Genomic DNA, 20,335 nt, shown 5'->3' with positions numbered 1-20,335 from the left:
GAATACTCGCAAAATCCTACGCGGCTCCTCGTAAATCATAGCGCACTTTCGCGCATCGCGTTCTTCTTGCCGCATTAATAATTCATGCAATCGCTGGTGACTCGGTTGCCTCGATCGCACGGTAAAATGTCAAAGTTAGCGGCGTCGTTGCGGTACAGCGGCGAAGGGAATCGAGAAACGCGTCCGAGGAACAGACGACGAGACTTTCGTCGGCGATTAGTCACGCGTTTGGCAGAGCGATATCGCGGACGAGAAAAGGCGGTCAACGATTTCACGCGGGGCTACTTGGCACCGTGCTCTGACCGCTTGGATCAACAGGAAACGACCGACAGTACGTCGCGCTGACGTACCAGGGATTTCCTCTTGTCGTTCTGCGATGATGCGTTTAGACTCGTTGCTCGTTTTTCCATCCCTTGAAAAACGTTAAAGGGGTGTCCTGAATTAAAATGTTCCAAGATAGCGTTTCTTTGTGATTTTTTTTTAGGAAGGAAAGAAAGAAACGAAGTTGTTGAATTTTGAGGTATGGTTTTATATATATTTAACGAATACAAAAAAAAATTTTGTTTAAAGTAAAGAAAGAAATTATAACAGATTTCGAAGCCTAATTCGTGGGCGTCTTGTCGCTGCGGTCTTCAATCGGCGGGAAAGATCCATCTCGTGATTCTTGGCCGAAACGAAACACCAAGAAAGGATTAAATTATTATATGTTTTTCTTCTGGGTGAACTAAAAAAGTTCGTCAAAAAGTTTATTCAAATAATTGTTATAGCACCTTAGTTTTTTTAATTTCACACTTTTTTTCTGCCTTTTTCTAGATTACCCAGAAGAACAATATATAATAATTTAATCCTTCTTTGATGCTGTTTGTTTCAGTCAAGAGGTGGATATTTCTCGTCGATTAAAGACTGTAGTGACAAGACGCCCATGAAATAGGCTTAGAAATCTGTTAAAATTCTTTTCTTTATTTAAAAAAAAATTTTTTTGTATTCGTTAAATATATATATAACCATACCTCAAAATTCAACAACTTCGTTTCTTTCTTTCCCTTCTAAAAAAAATATCACAAAAAAAAACGCTATTTTAGAACATTCTAATTCAGGACATCCCCTTAATCTCTTGGCGTGTAATATTTTCCGACCTGATTAACCGGTGGAAAATGCACCATTTTATTTTCGGCGGAATTCTACCTTGGCTATGTAATATAATATATCTTTTATCATCTTACGTATTTGACACAACGAGATGCAAAATGCGATTTGGCAAGAAAGCAGATGTTTTCATATATACGGAAACGTGATCGTTTGCGAGTGCGAAACGAAAAAGATGGATAACTGTGGACATTCGGTGTATTTGCAATCACGTTAACTCGCGAATTGCGAGAATAAATCGCGAGACGTATGTATAGCGCGAGTGGAAAACCGATCGGAAGTGTTTAACAATGTTCTAACCATGCGTGATACTGTCGAGAGAAAATAGGTCACAGCTTGCGCAGGAAGGAGACAAAAATCTTTCATTTTCTGGACCAACAACTTATCCTGGCACAGTACCTTATTAAAAATTTTTTAAGAAATCTGTGATAAATGAAACGAAGCACATTGTTATTTTACAGTAACTAATAGTAATTTCCAAAGCACGATATCACCTTAATTTTCTTCGTATCCATTAATTTTATCAATAAGAATAATTATTTATTTATTTATTTATTTATTTATTACTGTCTCCTCGGAATGGAAGTAGATTTTTTTTTTATTTGGAAGTAGTTTATCTATTTAGTCCCATTGAGAATTATCAGTAAATTATTCTGACGTAGCATTATAACGTGAATAATAAATTATTATCGTATGTTTGATTCTAGCTGAATCTAATGCGAGGTGCTCTGCTGCTGTATATGGGATTCTTATATTATCTTCATCTGAATTGGCTTCTTCTCGTTTAGAAATCGTGGAGAAAAAATCGGACTACGAGTGCCGGGATTTGAACCTGGTTCTGGAACGTTCGTCGTAACCAACGACGCTAACCACTTTTTTTTTTTTTCTTTTTTTTTTTTTTATCTTTGTTTATTAGTTCCAGGTTATTTACATATTTTTTTTTACATTATTTTTTTTCCAGAATAAACGCTGAATTCTAATTGTAGGGTGGTACAGGCAAGAGTACCGATACGCGACGGTACGACGTAGCCATGCATTATTACATTCTTTTCTCTTTTTTTTTTTAAGATTATTATTGTTAAATAAAATAAAATTAAGCCGCTGTTGCGCTGTGCTTATGTACGATATTTTAATTTATGTCCTGAAAGCCTGGACGCAAAAACAGGACAGTTCGCTAGCCTATTAGGGAGGGGCTGGGAGGGGATGGACTGGGAGGGGTGGGGAGGGGTGTTCTGTGGGATTAGTATAATATTTGTTTATACGACGCTAACCACTGCTCCGCCGTCGTCCGGTCCAAGAAAGGGTTTTTGTGTCGTAAGCCACGGGACAGAAACCGTTGGAAAGTTTGCTGTCGAGTGCCACTACAAATGTTTAAATCCAAAGGGTAATTGTCTTTTTAGCCTTCGGATCTGATCCGTCGTGTCAAGCAATTGAATAACTAATTGGTTTTGGTAGTTGTTAGTTCTTGTGTTATATCTGTTACTGAATTTGGATACTTCTTCTTTAACAGTGGGTATCTCAAGGTCGCCATGTATTGTTTCATTGGTAACATAGCAAGGTGCATCTTTTAAGGATCTTAGAGTTTTTGATTGGAATCGTTGAAGAATTTCTATGTTGGAATTATTCGCTATTCCCCATAGTTGGATTCCATAGGTAGAAGTAGATTTGACATAAAATTCTTTGCCTCCATACTTTCGCATTTACAACAATTTATGCATCAAACTAGTTTCCAATCTACTTAACCCAATCTTTGCTTATATCATTTTAATCAATTTCCTCGTCGCTTTGCCACTGACTTTGCTATCGTCGTTCGTTTCGTTGAATTTGAGAAATTAATGGAAACCAATCAAAGTTGGAGCGTAGAAAGCGCGCAGTTCGTGAAAGATCCTACGTCGCAAAATCACAGTGGAAAGGAAAGGTTTCGTCCGATTCTGGGCAGGAATTTCGGTCGTTAAGTTTAATTGGCTGCCGCGGCGAATAAATTTTCACGCGTAAAGTCCCTCGATAACGACGACGATTGCGCAATCGTCGTAATTCATTCGCAGTTGCTTTCTCGCTTCTCTTTTTCTCTCTCGGCGGAAGATCGTTCGTTGAGCGACATGGAAACGACCGGCGAAAATCTTCGCAGACGAGTTTCGCGACCAAGGGAACTGTTCGTCGCATGATTACGAAACTTGCTACCTTGAAGAACCCGAATTATTTGAGAATGTCACCCGCCGGAGGATAAAGCGTTGTTAGATTTCACTATGCGAGTTAAGTTAAGGTACGCGTAGAATACAAATTATATGCGATATCAATGAATATTTTTCTTTCATTTGCAAGTAGTTTACAATCAATTCTCATTAAGAATTATATGTAAATTATTCTGGCGTGCTACTATAACGTGAATAATAAATGATTATGTTTGGTTCTAGCTGAATCTAATGTTTAAATTTAAAGGATAATTTCTATTTAGCCTGCGGATCTGATCCGTCGTGTCAGGTAATTGAGTAACTAGTGGTTCTTGGTGATTGTTAATTCTTGTGTTATATCTGTTACTGAATATGGATATTTCTTTTTTAACTGTAGGTATTTCAAGGTCGCGATGTATTGTTTCGTTGGTAACATAGCAAGGTACATCTATCAAGAATCTTAGAGTTTTTGATTGGAATCGTTGAAGAATTTCTATATTGGAATTATTCGCTGTTCCCCATAGTTGGATCCCATAGGTCCAAACAGGTTTTAATATGCCTTTATACTTTTCTTTTTATTTGGAAGAATTTTATAATCAATTCTCATTGAGCATTATAAGTAAATTATTCTGGCGTGATGCTATAACGTGAATATTAAATGATTATGTTTGGTTCTAGCTGAATCTAATGTTTAAATTCAAAGAATAATGCCTTTCTAGCCTGCGAATCTGATCCGTCGTGTCAGGTAATTGAGTAACTAGTGGTTTTTGGTGATCGTTAATTCTTGTGTTATATCTGTTACTGAATTTGGATATTTCTTCTTTAACTGTGGGTATCTCAAGGTCGCCATGTATTGTTTCATTGGTAACATACCAAGGTGTATCTTTTAAGAATCTTAGAGTTTTCGATTGGAATCGTTGAAGAATTTCTATATTGGAATTATTCGCTGTTCCCCATAGTTGGATCGCATAGGTCCAAACAGGTTTTAATTTGGCTTTGTATAGCATTATTTTACTCTGCACGCTTAAGTTGGAACGCCTGCCAATGAGCCAGTAGAATTTAGAAATTTTGTAATTTTAATTTAATATCAACGAATGAAATAGAATTGACACGTTCGTGAAACACCATTAATAACAATGCTTGATTTTATCGATTAATAATCAATATCGCGGATATTATCGATTTTAATATAAAACTTAACGAGTAAGAGCGGCAATTCAAAAGTTGGATGTAAGTACTAAATTATCAAAGGTGTTACATAGGAGAGCCGTGACAGCGACAGCCGCGAGGAGTATTCTAAAAAAAGGCTTCCGGTTGCGCAATCGCGTTTACCGACATGATAATTTTCTTCCATAGAAATACGTCGGCGCAATTACTCTTAATAATCGAGTTTCGCGAGCGAAATGAATCTTCTTTGTTTTTTTATCCAACGACTCGAGCGAAGCCTCGATTATTTGAACTAATTGCCGGATGCGAGCTAAGCTAAAATAATCAGTTTTTTCCCCCAACTATCTACGATTACGTATAAAAAGTTTCTACAAAAACACGGCCAGATGTTCTTTAGCGACCGTCGTTGCGTCATATTACGTCAGTTATTCTCATTTCGTTTTTACGATTCCCTATTTTGTTTCCATCTTTTCTTTTTTTTCTTCCTTTTTATTTTCATTTTCCTCGTTCCGTTCTCACCGTGGATCCATTTACGAGAATAATTTTTCATCGTTCGCGTACCATTTCCAATTCTTGTAACACTTATCGTGTTACACGAAATTATGCGAACGAGTGTTTTATTGACGCCACCCACGCGTCAATACGTTTTCACGGAACCGCTTTCACCGTTTATTCTTCCGCAACCCAAATAAATAACGAGCCTTGATAGCGATATCGAAATTGTCTTATTGTCAGTGCTCGAAATTTGCATTTTCTCCATTGACGATCTTTTACGTAAATACGTTTGTACGACATCGGACGATCGTTAAAACTTGGCGAGTTCAATTGGGTCACCGTGAAAGTAAGAACGTACGAAATGTTTGTAGCGTCGCTACGCGATATCGAGTATTTGCACAGAGAAAGAAACAAAACTAAAGTATTCTTCTATCTTTGACTCTCTCTCTCATTTGCCACTTATTACACGCGTTTTTATTTCACGCGATTTTATTCTCAAACCATTCGAAATATCTAAATTGTCCGTGGCCTTTTCATCAAAGTGAAACGGATGCGAATTTTACAACCCTTAAGATTACCGCGCCGACAATTACGCAAACATATTTTATCCAAGTAATTGGGCAATTCGAGCAAGCGATATTCGGATGATCGAGATCCGACGACGGCCGGCACCGCCTCTTCGGATCTACGCTTGTTAAGATTAACGACTGGTCGACGAACAGTCCGTGGAAAACGAGGGAGAACCGGCGAGAAAGACGTTCTCTTCTCGAAGGGGCACGCACCAGCTTCGATACTCGTAAATTTTTTACGACGACGCGACGCAACCGATTCGCAAACAGCAGGAAAAAATAGATTCATGTAGCGTGTCGCTTGAATTATTGTTTCCAGAACTACTTACATGAGTTTACCAAACTATTCCAACGCTTGTAGACATGTTTTATGAATATCCGTACTTTTTCATACTGATACAACTACCAATAAAATACGATACGTATCAATTTACAATAATAGTAATAAAAATGGTAGCGTGTATAGTTTATTACTTCCTCTTTACATCTAATTCACGCTCTCACGCGACTCTGTGGAAAAGAATTACGTCTTACAAGTATCTATCGTTACGTCGTACATCGTAGAAGCAGCGTATATATACGTCACGCGCAGGGATTAGAACAATTTGTAACGATGTATCAGGCGTATTATATACGAAAGATTTTGAAAGTTCATTAACACCGTGTCACGAGACTATCGTGAAACGATTAATCGACGAGTTGCTGAATCGGAGGAAAGTAACGAGCTACGAAGTTGGAGTTTGCTCGCGACGAATCCGTGGGCCTCGCGAAACTTGGCCCATGGCCAAACACCACCGGCTCCTCTCTACGTCCGCTGGACCAGTTTCTTTATCCGGCCGGCGGTTACACCGCGAGCAGATTTCGAAACGACCGGTTCTCCTTCCACGAAAACGACGCTGGCTTTCGGGGCGACGAAAATAAAGCGGCACCCGCGATATCCTTGCAAACTTTACGATCCTGGACCCTGTGCAGACATTGGCTCGACTCGGTCTTTCGCTTGCCATTTTATATTCGCCTTACCGCGTGTATATCGTTTTCTTTAAACCTAGAAACGTATCCAACTCGACGAAAAAAAAAGCAAAAGCCTCTAACTAATAATAACAAAAGTTTCCAACTGATAAATCCACAAAAATAAAAAAGGAAGAGAGCCTCTAAATCTTTAAACGATACACGGAAGCTCTCGAAAATAGGAAAGCCTCGGTAAATAAAATCGTCGAATTGCCTCGTTTAATCTCAAGTTATCGAAATACGTGGCGTCTAATCGTCTAATCGCCATCGATAGAACCTCGACGGCGAACATCATGCAACCACTGTGAACGTTCTCAACATCCTCTTCGGGGACGAGAGGTTTCGGTCTGATTAGCGACACACCCAGAACCGAGTAAAGAAGGAGTCGGAGGCGGTCTAGAGGAGGCTGTCGAAGCTCGACGAGCCAGCTATTTGACCCCGAGAAGTCGTCCGTTACATATACATATAATGCCTCACACAAACGCACAACGTATTCTGGATCCTTCCGCGAGGCTAACTATCCGCGCAAGAACGAAGGGACGAAAGAATACCGAATACTTTCCGGTTCAGCCTCCACGTGGATCTGGTACGCGAGTTCTTGCGACGCCTCGAGAAACCTTTCGTCGAATTAACCCGGAAACTTTACCGATCCACGTTCTTCCGATTGAATTAATTCGTATCGCGTATTCGTATTACGAAAATAAATGGGATAGGTGGTGGAAATACGACTTGTAATAATATTAACGAATATTTTAGTAATCGGTAAAGTATTACGAAAATGTAAGGGAAGAAGTTGGTGCAAGTCTTCGTTTATGAGATACAACGAACGTTGTAAGCGTTGTATATTGAAAACGTTGAAATACCAGAGTTCGGAATAGAACGAGTTTTTCAACAAATTCGCCAAACACCGGAAACTATCGAAAGCGTAAGTGAAGCCACGATAACGCGTCTACGGACTCGCCTTGAAATTCGCCAGATCATTTCGAATATTTTCTAAATTATTAGGTTGTCCGAAAAGTTTCTTTCGTTCGATAAGGTGATAATAGACGAACTACAATTTCTGTTTTATATTATTTTATTGAATTAGGTATGACCCATTTCGTTCTATTTCTATTACTAAAAACATTGCGCGTCTATTATTTCCTTATAGAACGAAAGAAACATTTCGGACAATTTAATAAACGACAGGAAATCAAGACAGAAAATTCGTTATATCTGATAATCGAAGCTGGATAGAACGAATCTTTTCATTAGTTTTGCGTGTCGTTTCGTTGGATATCATTCCGTGCAATCAACAACGGAAACGAGTGCCACGTATTTCGCATAATAGATAAAACTTGAGTATATAAAACTGGTATTAGATCAATTAAACTTCGCTGATATTACTTTCACTATCTGTCCGTTTATTTTTGTCCCTGACTGTAAAACAAAGAGTTGCTAGTTCACGTAATCTTAATCAGGGAGTACATAAATTCTCATTGAAAAACTGAACAAGGGAAAACACGAAACGCTGTAATTAATTCGATAACTGGGAATTCTCTGGAAGAATAAATTGAATGCAGAGTTCCTGATCCGCGTGATCTTGATCGAAGAATATATAAAACCTCGTTGAAGAGCCGGGAAGAGAAAAAACGCGAAACATCGTAATTATTTCTACGATTGGAGAATCTCTCGAAGAAAATACGTCGAATCTGAAATTCCTGGTCCGCGCGATCTTAATCGAAAGAATATAGAAATTCTCACTGAAAAACCGAGATGGGAGAAGCACGAAACATTCTTATTACGATAACTAGGAAATCTATGGAACAATAGCGTTACGTTGACTCTAGGCTTCCTGATTCGCGTAAAATCCTCGATCAATTTTAATCAAGAAATATGTAAATGTTAAATTGCAATCAAGTCGTTAAACAAGGTCGTCAAACTTAGCTGTAATTGCGGGATCGATCGCAAGAAACTTTAACAGGGGAAAATATGTGTAGGTAAATAAATCGTCGTTGAAAAACTGAGAAGGAAAAACACGAAACGTCGTACATAATCGTTTCGATATGTAGGAAATTTCTTGAAGAACTGTACTATGTTGAATACAAAGTTCCTGGTTCTCGTATTCTTTAACGAATTATCTTGAAATAAATTCTCGCGAGGAAGCTGCGACAAAGAGGAAAAACGATGAAACGTAATCATTTTGATAAACGAGAGGGCTGTTGCGGAGTGACGTATTGCGCGGACCTGGATCGCAGTTACGTAAGCGACAACCGGTGGATCTGCTTTTTGCTGCGAGTTGGAGGAAGCGGAGGATGATGGGCTGGGGGTTTTGCAAGAGTTTGTTTAGAGAAGGACGAGATTTTTTGGAGAGCGAGGATTTAAGAAAGGAGGACAAGGTTAGGAGACACGGCTTGGACCGTTTGTTTGAACATTGTACGAACGTGAAAATAAAGATTCGTGTTGAAAGTGTGCGACCTCAAGGTGAAAAATTACAAAACATAGAGACCGTTCGAGAACCACTGTTTTAAGATCTTTCAAACTTAATTCTGTGCAATTTCGATATACCGATTGTATATAAAACGTGCTAAAGACTTCGATAAGCATCTTGGAACGTTTTTCAGAATTTTTAAAGATCTGGAAGAGTATAAAAAAAAAAGAAAAATAGACACGTGTACGCGAACGATACAGCTTTGTTACGACGAGCACGAAGATCTATTTGCCCACGAAACATCAAACGCGAAAATTCTGTAAAAAAAAAAAAAAAATGAAACGCGCAATTTCTCGTCTTCTTTCTCTTTAATCTTCGATTAATTTCTTCCTAAAAAACAAGAATAAAATAAGATAAGAAAAACGTGACAGAACTTTCCGGTTGATTCGACATAACGTATACAAGGTGAGTCAATAAGACGTACTATCTAAAATAGCTGGTTATCTATTGAATTTATTAAAAAAACGTGTTAAATGAATTACGTTGCATTTCGCTGCGGCTTATCGGACGAACGCAATTTTAACTTCTAATATCTTACTTTTCTGACGTACCAAGGTGACATTGAGTATACTAAATGGCACGGTGTATCTTTCATAAGATCAGTCGATGCTACTGGATATTCTCTACAAAAAAAGTATTAACCTATTTATACCGAGAAGCCATTAATTTAGCGGATGATTTTAATCTTAGCCTGTCAAATTGAACGTATAGAGGACAAAACAACACAAACACAAGAATATCGTCTCGCGTCTCTTCTTATCTTTCGTAAGTTAAATTCGACGAATTATTAAGTTAAATTATACCAATAACTCTAAATTAATGATATTTCTGTATAAATAGATTAACATTATTTTCGCAGAATGTCCAGCTGGATCGACTAAAATATATTCTCTGTTACCAAAAATATACCGTGCCATTTAGAAAACCCCAAGTCACCTTGATACCTCAGAAAATACAAGATAGAAATTAAAATCGCCGCGATAGTTACCTTGAGCGATATTCCGCCTATCCACTCACCCTGTATGCATATATATAAATATATATGTGAGAATTATTATTAATTATTATTAAAAACCTGCTGAATCACGATACGTGGAATATGAAACCGCGAGATAATCGGTTCTTGAACCTTGATCACGACCACGTCACGCTATGGAAAGCCGTTAGATATCTGGATCATTTCTCGGAGACCGGCAGGAGCCATCGTGCAACCTTGATCGCGTATCGCCATTCAGAGAACGGTCTACTAGAATTCGCCGTTCGATTCCGGATCGCCATGCGGCACGTTTTCTTCGGCCTTGAACATCAGACGTCCGTCAGACCCGGTGGAAACCAAGTGGTCGAGTACTCGGGGTATCGAACAAAGTCGAGAAAGGGAACGATATTGTACCCAAGTCACGTTCTACCTTCGTGTCTGGCTGCTTTCCACGTATACCGTTTCGCGCACGTCGCCTCGTCCAAGAGGAAGAAAAAGAAAGCACGAGCTGTTCGCCGACGAAGAAGACACGGTAGCATCTTCGTATCGGTGAAGAAGATTCGTTCATTTCAAAACGCTGATCGGAAAGTAATTTTATTAGATTTTACAATTTTTTGTAATTTGTTTTTGGAATCTTCGATGAGAGAATATGGTTGCACGCTTGGCAGCGATAGTGGCATCGCGTAGTCTGAAACATTTGAAATTTGCTTTTATCGAGCAGAAGGCCTACGTTATGTTCCTATTTTTATCGAGTGAAACGGTATATTTATAATTCCATGAGTTTCGCGTCAGGCGGCAAACTGATTACGTATTTACGCCGCTATCAATTTCGCGTTAGTTTCGCAACATCATGGCTCATCTTCCGTTGTTTTGTCACGCTACAAGCGGAACATCGTACCGCTGCGTATGTTAAGTCAGCCTTACGCTCTAAATCGTTGAAACGAGTCGCCAACGTCTCTTTGTCGATTTTAAGAAGCATCTCCTCCTCGAAAATGTACATTTTTTTAAATTGCACCACTATACATGCCAAACAGCGATCTGTCTTACGCTTAAACTTCGCATACAGATGCGACGCTCGTTCCATCGTTGTCGAAACTAAGTTTTGCAGACGACAGAAACACTTCTTCTTCTTCGTACTGCTAAGCCTTACTAGCCAACGCGACGCTGTATAGCGACGATAATCGATCATCCGGAGACCTTGTAAACCAACTCACCAAGCGGATATCCCAAATAAGTACGTATTTGGATCGTCACATAGTTAGAAACTCGGCAATTTAGTGGGTCCTTAATTCGCTAGACGACAAGACTAAAACAAACAGACCTTAGCAAACACGCTCCACCCACCAACTCAAACACAATTTGGCGAACGTCGAGCGTTTCCAAGAAGAAAAAAGCAACACGTAGAAATATTAATTAAATTCGTCGTGGAGCATCGTCGAAAAGCACAACCGCTCGTCGAAATTCTTCGCCAGAGTTGATGGAAGAGAGTCGAGACAAAGAACGAGACGAAGAAGGATACGAAGAAGAAGGCGTTTTCCACGTTGTGTCCTTTGTTCCCTGTTGCTCGCGCCAGCACAACACGGTGCATCGACGTGCAAACTGCGCAGCGAGCTAATCTCGGGGAAAAGATAAGAGAATCGCGGGGGCGTGAGGCGGACGGGTTAAAGGCAGGGAAGGAGAATCGAGGGAGGCAGAGGAGACGGAAGAGGCGGAGCACGTGGCTCGATGGCTAGGTCAAACGCGCACAATGCCCGAAACCGAGAGGCGACAGCCGAGCCAGCGTGGAAAATACATTGGGTAATTCCGAACTGACAAACGTGCCACTGCGACGCGCGTGCACACGTGCTAGAATCAGCGTGTTCTCTTCTCTTCTCTTCTCTTCTCTTTTCTTCTCTTCTCTTCCCATCTGTCTCGTTCTTTCGCGAACCCCAACGTTGTCACGTAGCTGTAATATTTTGTTCTATCGAGCTTTGGTCGGGCACTCGCAGGAGAAGTTGAAATATTTGTCGGAGCGTTTGATGTGCTTCAAAGCTCCGCTGCTGTACGTTAAGTATTCGGGGCACTCGCTGATTACTATTGAAAATATAGAAAACGTATTGTAGTCTAAATGGAAGTATTTAATCTAATCTAGCGTTTCACTTTATCTTAGGAAACTACGTATTGACGAAGTTGGCATAGCGTTGGTCGATATAAACGAGATTGATAATAATTGCAAGTGAACGAAGATTAGTCTACAGGGACGTGTGATTTGACAGATTTTTAATATGTTAACGTTAGGATCTTACGGCGATCGAAGTATACGCTTCTAGCTACGTTCCAAAAGTTTACATAGATCTTATTTGTTTGTTTTTTTTATTTAAGTCTTTTCAGTCTCAATTTGTCCAATTTGGACATTTGGTAGAATTCCATAGATCTTATGAAATGCGAATTATTCGTTACAAATATACATGAAATTTTTCAGTGACGAAGATATACGTATTCCCCGTTTCAGTTTACATTTAACAGAGCATTTGATATCAGTTATGGCAAGAAGTGAAGGATTAACAGTGCAGAAAAATATTCTTCTATTCCAACGCTGAAAGATTTATACCATTTTATCGAATTGTACGTGATGCATTTTGTAGTAATAGAACGAAATAGGTCATACGTGATTCGGTAAAATAAATATAAAACGAAGAATGTTACGCATCTGTTATTTCCTTGGAACTACCTAATATCAATCTTCTTTTTTGCATCTCCTTAACTGGAAACTCATTCAACGACTTACCGTTTTAAACTCGTTTTGGTAGAATCTTCCGTTTGAAGTAATTAAAAAAGAAAACAAGTAGAAAGAGAAATGAATTTTTCACGCTTTCGAAGGTATTTGTCGATTCCCTTTGACTTTTATCCTCGCGCGATTATTAATTTTTAACGACCAAGATAAGAACGTGGAGACATTTATACGCATTTTTGAAGAATGGTTGAGTTATGCCGCGTGTAAAACGAGGAGCTATGGAAATCCCTTCCATACGCGTCCCCATGGGTGGTCTCACGTAATCCCTTTACCACGTAGAAATGGTTGTTACACGAAATCCGACGGTTCAAGAAACTACCGCTATCGGTCGGGGACTTTCTAGGAAAGTGCTGGCTTCTGTGTTAAACGACCGCTGGTATTCCACGTTATCGAAGCGGCCATTTATCGCCTTGGCCGCCGCGATAAGTTTCTTGCGTTTTCCTTCCTTTCAAAAAATTCTACTACTTTGCTTTTACCGTTCTTGGTCGTTAGAAAAATCTCTGTACGAAGATCGTGTTACGTACTACTACTACGTTTGCCGCATTTATAGGAAATGTACGCTACTTTGTATAAGATAAAATAACACGGAGATACCGAAAATAAAGATAGATAAGATATCTATTCTTAATTGACATAATAATAATTCGGAAATATACGAGTTGTAAAATTGGGACGCAGGATGAGAACGAAAATTATAATAATTACTTCGATACGTGTGTTTTCATACTTTATTTTTTATTTGTTAGAATATTTACAATCAATTCTCGTTGAGAATTTTCAGTAACTTCATTTGGCGTGGTACAGTGACATGATTTATAATAATTTATATTGTTGATTCTAATTGGATCTAATGATTCAATCTAAAGGATATTTTCTTTTTAGTCTGCGGATCTGGTCCGTCGTGTCAAGTAGTTGGGTGACTAATGGGTTGTGGTGGTTGTTGACTCTTGCTTATATCTGCTTCTGAATTTGTATATTTCTTCTTCGACTGTGGGTATCTCGAGGTCGTGCTGGATTGTTTCGTTGGTAACATACCAGGGTGCATTTATTAGGGATCTTAGCGTTTTCGATTGAAAGCGTTGGAATATTTCAATGTTGGAATTACTTGCTGTTCCCCATAGTTGGATTCCGTAGGTCCAGACAGGTTTTATTACGGTCTTATAGAGCGTAATTTTGTTCTGCGTACTTAGGTTGGAGCGACGGCCAATGAGGCAATAAAATTTTTTGAGTTTGTCCTTGAGTTGCTTCGATTTGTCTGTGATGTATTGTTTCCGTGTTAATCTCCTGTCCAGAGTCATGCCCAGATATCTGACTGTGTCTTTGTTAGGAATTGTTATATTGTTAAGGGTGACCTGAGGGCAGGTTTGTTTTCGCAGCGTGAAGGTTACATGTGTGGATTTTTTTTCATTAATTTTGAAGCCCCATTTATGGAACCACTTTTCCATAGAGTCGAGACCTCGCTGGAAAGTGGATGAAACAATTATCGGGTCAATGTGGGACGCTAATAGCGCTGTGTCGTCAGCAAATGTTGCTATAGTTATTTCCGTTGATATTGGTAAATCGGCAGTGTAGATGGAGAACAGCAGGGGTCCAAGGACACTACCTTGGGGTATGCCAGCTTCTATTGGGAATGTTGTGGTAGTGGCGTCTAAGTATTTAACCATGAATTGTCTTTTGGTTAGGTAGGACTTTAGGATGGAGTAGTAAGTGTGTGGTAGGATTTTGTTAAGTTTGTATAGAAGCCCTTCGTGCCATACTTTGTCGAATGCCTGTTGAATATCAAGGAATACCGCTGAGCAATATTTTTTCTTTTCGAGGGTTTGGCTGATATTGTGTGTTATTCGATGGATTTGTTCTATCGTAGAATGTTGCTTCCGAGAACCGAATTGACGATCTGGCAGTGTTCTCAGATCCTCTACGAGTGGAAGGAGTCGATTCGTTAGAAACTTCTCGAATAATTTTGACAAAGTAGGTGGAAGACTAATTGGGCGATAGGAGCTAGTTTCGTATATTGGTTTTCCGGGTTTAGGGATCAGCATAATCAGTGACGTTTTCCAGGCCTTGGGATAGTATTCAAGGCGAAGAATTGCGTTAAAGATTGATGAAATGAGTGCAATCCCTTTTATGGGAAGTTCCTTGATTGCTTTATTAGTTATTTGGCCATGTCCCGATGCTTTCCTGGGATTTAGGCGATGGATTAATTCTGTAACCTCTAGAGAAGTGTAAGGTTTAATAGTGGGAGACATTTGGAAGGGAGAGTGCAGAAATTCTGTTATTTCCGGGGCGATATTGGAGGAATGAGGTTGAAATACGTTAGATAGGTATTTAGCGAACAGATTGGCTTTTTCAGGGGAAGGGATTATTTGCGGGGGACTGCGTGAGTGGGCAGTGGGGGACAAATTGGCGAGATATTTTTGGAAACAGTCATTTTTGTATTTTTTGATGATTTTGGTTAACTTCCTGCCATACTCTTCTTAGTCTTCGTTTTTCTGTGATTTTTTTTAATATGAAATAGGGATATTCGCGTTTGCTGATAAAAGTCTTAGTAGGTTTAGAGGAGTGGATAGCGTTTATTATGCTCGTGTATAAGTATTCCCTGGCTGTTTCGATATCTTCCTTCGTTTTTAGTAAAATTGAGGCAGAAGTCGAGCGATTAAAGACTTCTCTAAAGAGCTGCCGGTTGGTGAGTTGGTTGTGAATAAAGCCATTAGGTGTGTTCTCGATTATTGCTGAACTGACTGTTGCTATAACGGGGGAATGGCCAGAAGAGAGTTCCGCCGAGGAGTTGATTTGAACATATCTAGGCGAGATATTTCTGGTTACGAAGAAGTCAAGTAAATCGGGAATTTTGTTAGTGTCAGTGGGCCAATATGTGGGTTCATATGTGGTGAGGTAGTTGAGATTGCTGGTGATTATGCTTTTCAAGAGGTTTTTGCCTCTTACTGTGACAAGTCCGCTGCCCCATTGGGTATGTTTGGCGTTATAGTCTCCTCCAGCTATGAATCTATTGCCCAGAGCGTCAAGGAAGTTATCAAAGTTTTCTTTAGCAATCGAGTGTCTGGCAGGGCAATTTTCATACTTTCGAAACAAATTTCTTTCCTAACGATGAATATAATAACACAGAATTGTGCAACAAGGTCCTGATACAATTGAATAATAAAATAACGATGAAATAAATGTGACAATAAATTGACAAACGTACTCATAATTAAATAAAGCAGTTCGTTTTCATTTCGATTACAATAAACGAATATTAGCTTAGAAAAATTTACCGAATATCCAGCTGGACAAATTGTAAAGTAAAAATTAAATAATAAAAAGAAAGTAAAGATATTCTTCCCTAACTCGAAACAATGCATCGCAATACAACGTATCGGAAACATCTTTCATCCCCGATGGGAACTCCGTTTTTCTCCAATTCTCCGAACGACTTCATTCGCGATCAGCAACGTCAGATCGGAACGATCGAATTGCGTTTCGACTGGAAACTTTCGAGGTGAGTCGAATGTTCCAACGGAACGAGCTGATCGTCGGATAAGAGAACGAGTATACACAGCGTTCGAGGGTCGTTCGCAGCATTGTGCGCAGCAATGGAGGACTTTGCAGTTAAAACGTGCAAATAAACAGCGGGAGTGGCTCGAATTAAGCACGACTCCCGCAGCGGACGCGAAGGGAAAGGGAGCAAAAAGGCAGGTCGGAGAGAGAAAAAAGGAGAAACGCGAGAGGGAGGCGCGCGAGAGGGCAACAGAAACAAGAAGAACAGTGCCAGAACCCGGGCAGAAAGGCAAGACAGACGAGTGACACAAGGTGGTTGTGTGCTTGCTTTTCCCTAGCGATGGCGCCGGTAACCTCGTGACTGCTTTTAAATATGCCAATTGCTGCTTTCGCATACTAATTTCAAATTAGAGTTTTAAATCGATACAAAATTTTCGTACAAAAACACTGTTATCTTTAAATCCAATTCAACTTTCAATTTCAATTTCGAACGTCTTTTGCAGAGTTGTAATATCAATGTACATTAATACGAGATGATATTAAGGTACCTATTCTGAGTAAAGTACAGGATGTAACGGAACACTTTTAAATCTGCGAATTGCTGCTTTCGCGTACTAATTTCAAATTAGAGTTTTAAATTGACACAAAATTTTCGTACAAAAACACTGTTATCTTTAAATCCAATTCAACTTTCAATTTCAATTTTAAACGTCTTTTGCAGAATTGTAATATCAATGTACATTAACGCGAGATGATATTAAGGTACCTATCCTGAGTAAAGTACAGGATGTAACGGAACACTTTTAAATCTGCGAATTGCTGCTTTCGCATACTAATTTCAAATTAGAATTTTAAATCGACACAAAATTTTCGTACAAAACACTGTTATCTTTAAATCCAATTCAACTTTCAATTTCAATTTTGAACGTCTTTTGCAGAATTGTAATATCAATGTACATTAACGCGAGATGATATTAAGGTACCCATCCTGAGTAAAATACAGGATGTAACAGAACACTTTTAAATATGCCATTTGCTGCTTTCGCATACTAATTTCAAATTAGAGTTTTAAATCGATACAAAATTTTCGTACAAAACACTGTTATCTTTAAATCCAATTCAACTTTCAATTTCAATTTCAAACGTCTTTTGCAGAATTGTAATATCAATGTACATTAATACGAGATGATATTAAGGTACCTATCCTGAGTAAAGTACAGGATGTAACAGAATATTTTTAAATCTGCGAATTGCTGCTTTCGCATACTAATTTCAAATTAGAGTTTTAAATCGACACAAAATTTTCGTACAAAAACACTGTTATCTTTAAATCCAATTCAACTTTCAATTTCAATTTTAAACGTCTTTTGCAGAATTGTAATATCAATGTACATTAACGCGAGATGATATTAAGGTACCTATCCTGAGTAAAGTACAGGATGTAACGGAACACTTTTAAATCTGCGAATTGCTGCTTTCGCATACTAATTTCAAATTAGAATTTTAAATCGACACAAAATTTTCGTACAAAACACTGTTATCTTTAAATCCAATTCAACTTTCAATTTCAATTTTGAACGTCTTTTGCAGAATTGTAATATCAATGTACATTAACGCGAGATGATATTAAGGTACCCATCCTGAGTAAAATACAGGATGTAACAGAACACTTTTAAATATGCCAATTGCTGCTTTCGCATACTAATTTCAAATTAGAGTTTTAAATCGATACAAAATTTTCGTACAAAACAGTTATCTTTAAATCCAATTCAACTTTCAATTTCAATTTCAAACGTCTTTTGCAGAATTGTAATATCAATGTACATTAATACGAGATGATATTAAGGTACCCATCCTGAGTAAAGTACAGGATGTAACAGAACACGTGGGATGTTTGTACACTTAAAAACAAGGAAAAGTGTTCATATAGACACACACGTCGCGTCTGTCTTCGTGTATGAGACACAACTTATTTTCTGTTTTGACTTTGCCTACTAAATGACCTACTTTTTTAATTGATTACCTACTAGAAAATGTTCAAAATTTTTCTATTTTTATTATTAAACTCGTACTTTACAATTTGTCCAGCTGAACATTTGGTAAATTTTCCTAACTTAATTGCTAAATAACATGTGGATGGCTACCCTCAGCGGGATACCATCTTCGAGTTTGTCTATTTTACTTAATGATGTTATTCTCTATTATTAAATGATGTGGAATTTCAAGGCGAGTCTGTAGACTTGTTATCATGGATCCAGTTACACTCTGAATAGTCGCTGGTATTTCCTGAATTTGTTGCAAAGCCTGTTCTATTCCGAACCTCGGTATTTCAACATTTTCCATAGACGTTGCATTTAACAACGTTCGTTATATCTCGCACCAACGACCACAGATAGAACACACGTTTATACGATCAAGTTAGAAAAATTTACCAAATGTCCAGCTGAACGATTTGTAAAGTACAAATTAAATAATAAAAAAAAAAAAAAAAGGAAACGTTTATACGAATCTTTTTTTCTCTATTGTTTTTAAATGTACGATCAGCTGCCGACACGGTGCCAGGTGTTTCTGTCATACCCTGTGCGATACAGAAAAATACGACTGACTAAAGATCACACAGTGGTGTTCATCAAAATTTTCAGAATTTCCATCTAGTCGATAAGTCATTGAATCCTTTCGAAAGCATCTGACGACTTTGTCCGATTCTTGCAACAACGAGTGGTCGATGAAAGCTCGTCTCGTTGTCGGTTAAACGTACGCGATTCGGCGTCCTGGATTAATGCAGGATCGGGCAAGAATCGACGCCATCGCTACTTCGCTACTGCATCCCCAAGATAAACTGAAAACAAAGCGGCGTGGGATAACGCTAATATAACGAACGAGAGGGCAGCAACACGAAAGAGAGGACAACGAACTTGCCCCGTAATACTTGCTGCGCATATAATCGAGCGATTCTGGGTTAAGCACGACAGAAGCTACTGCGTAGAATGTCACGTGCGTATTTATTGCGGAGAAATTGCCAGCGAGCCTTAGCCGCCATTTAAATGGCCAACACCTTTCGCAACGATAAGACACGCCACTTCTTGCGAATCTCTGTTATTTCTCGAAGGGTGGCTTTCGGTTCAATCTGAAGATATTTTATCGGCTTTTATTTCTTGGACTTTGATACCGTTCGAATTTTATTTCAACGACGTACGAGTAAGCGAGGAAGGCAGAGGGGCAGGAGGAGGGGGAATGAGGCCGAAGAATTTGCTTTCGCGTTACTGAAAACGACTAAACGATCACGTTTCTACGGGATTAGATAAGTTTCTCAGAATACATAGATAATATTTGCGAGGTATAAAAACGATTAGTTTTAAAAAGAAATTTCCTACGCGGATAATCTTGTTTTCTTGATTGCTCGTTCGGCACGATGTCGTGTTTATGAACAGAGATTGTATTAGACGGTTCAATATCGTGTGATCGATCCTACAGTGGTAAATTAAGCAACTGATTAGGCTTCCTACAGATTAGTAGAAATTTTAGAATCGATCAATATCTTTGCTGTTAAATTAGTCTCGGTTAGAAATTTTATTTGGGTGAAGATACAAATTCTAAGGGATGGAATATCATTTGGATCGTTATCGTTGACCGATTTTCCTACCGATGGTTAAATATAGAAATTAACTTGCTACGGATATTTGCTTACGTTTTCGCGAGATTTAAAAAAGGTGTAAAAGTGTGGTAAATAACTAAAGGAGATTGCAATCAAATAGACGAAATTCTTAAAGGTCACAGTAGACTACGTAATTGCCGATATTTAGTCCGATTATGCGAGAGAATTAACACTAGAACTACCACAATTTTAGTTTTACAATTTTATTTTAAAATTCCTACTTCGTGCTATATTTTTTCCGCAATGATGTCATGACTTTAACAACGATAACTAAGAGAATAATATAGTGAATTTTATTTTGCTTTTTATGTATTCGAACCGAAAATAATTTTGTACCAAGGCTACTTATACCAATACCAGTCAAAATGACCGGTACTTGTCAAAGTGTAAAAGAGCCCTGCCATCTGTTT

At 38.6% G+C, this 20,335-nt stretch overlaps 1 long non-coding RNA gene across 1 annotated transcript; it reads left to right on the top strand.

The window, feature by feature from the left end:
- The first annotated feature begins 10,211 nt into the window (after nucleotides 1-10,211).
- On the top strand, nucleotides 10,212-12,686 carry LOC125385605. The gene is made up of 2 exons (XR_007225074.1): nucleotides 10,212-11,236; nucleotides 11,300-12,686. It is a non-coding gene; the product is annotated as an uncharacterized LOC125385605 (long non-coding RNA).
- The last annotated feature ends 7,649 nt before the right edge of the window (nucleotides 12,687-20,335 follow it).

This window comes from Bombus terrestris, chromosome 9 (assembly GCF_910591885.1).
Source record: "Bombus terrestris chromosome 9, iyBomTerr1.2, whole genome shotgun sequence".
Classification (NCBI taxonomy): Eukaryota; Metazoa; Arthropoda; class Insecta; order Hymenoptera; family Apidae; genus Bombus; species Bombus terrestris.
The sequence above is the reverse complement of the archived record's forward strand: the minus strand, read 5'-3'. Positions and strand labels throughout refer to the sequence as shown.